Source organism: Gopherus flavomarginatus (assembly GCF_025201925.1).
Source record: "Gopherus flavomarginatus isolate rGopFla2 chromosome 13 unlocalized genomic scaffold, rGopFla2.mat.asm SUPER_13_unloc_2, whole genome shotgun sequence".
NCBI classification, from domain to species: domain Eukaryota; kingdom Metazoa; phylum Chordata; order Testudines; family Testudinidae; genus Gopherus; species Gopherus flavomarginatus.
Window position 1 is genome coordinate 1,398,285 of NW_026114610.1, and position 935 is coordinate 1,399,219.

The 935-nt window shown below is 47.6% G+C and overlaps 1 non-coding gene across 1 annotated transcript; it reads right to left on the reverse strand.

Moving 5' to 3' along the window:
• Window positions 1-451: 451 nt before the first annotated feature.
• TRNAK-UUU (transfer RNA lysine (anticodon UUU)) lies at window positions 452-524 on the reverse strand. Its single transcript has one exon. It is a non-coding gene; the product is annotated as a tRNA-Lys (tRNA).
• Window positions 525-935: the final 411 nt, after the last annotated feature.

The window sequence follows — 935 nt, forward strand, 5'->3', positions numbered from 1 at the left end:
GCACTGGAAATAGGAGGGGGCTGTGGGTTGGGATAGAGGAGAAGGGTGAAGAGGAGTAGGCTCTGGTTGGGAGTGAGGAGCAGTGTGCATAGGAGGGGCAGTGGATTGGGACTGAGGGTCACTGGGAGTAGAGGGGACATGGGTTTAGGCTGAAGAGCATCATCATTTGGGGATCCAGCAGGATAAAGGAAGGCCGCAGGTGATTCTAATTCCTTAGAGATATTCTGTTTTGTTTTCTGTGTGTGCGTGTGCATGCAGGGGAGGAACATGCTGTGTGCCCAGAGGCCTTTATTCCTCCAGGCTGCAAGGACAGTGAGGATGTTAGGAAGTTGCCCCTTCAAACCCACACACACAAAGGCCCTTCTTAGGAAAGGCACAGTCTTGAAGAGAAAAAGTAACACCAAAGAGGACATCAGAAGAACAATGTTTAAAGATATAGTGAGTAGTTTATTACCTGACCAGGGACTTGAACCCTGGACCCTCAGATTAAAAGTCTGACACTCTACCAGCTGAATTAGCCAGGCTCACAATAAAAAAGTACAAGTTATGCAGAGGAGAAACTGGTCAAGAAAAAGGGAAATGGATACAATATGGGAAACCTGCTGCTCTGTCTCTCTGCCCAGTCCTGGCTTGGCCTGGTATTAGTGCAGGTTAAAAAGACAGGGAAATATTGGCATCTATCAGCCTTTCATAGCTGTACAAGACTCAGGCACAGTACAGAGGTGCCCATCTGCAATTGCCGAATGGTTGGATTGGCTAATGCAGCTTGTAAACGTGCAGGGCACACTGGGATATACAGCCAAGTATCCATCACATCATTATTTCAGAGGGATAATGATGGGAAGGTTCACAATTGACTCAGTAGTTGCATACAAAGGTGCACATTTGGCGGTTACATTGGGAAATTCTGGCTCCTTCTCAGGCTCAGGTTGGCC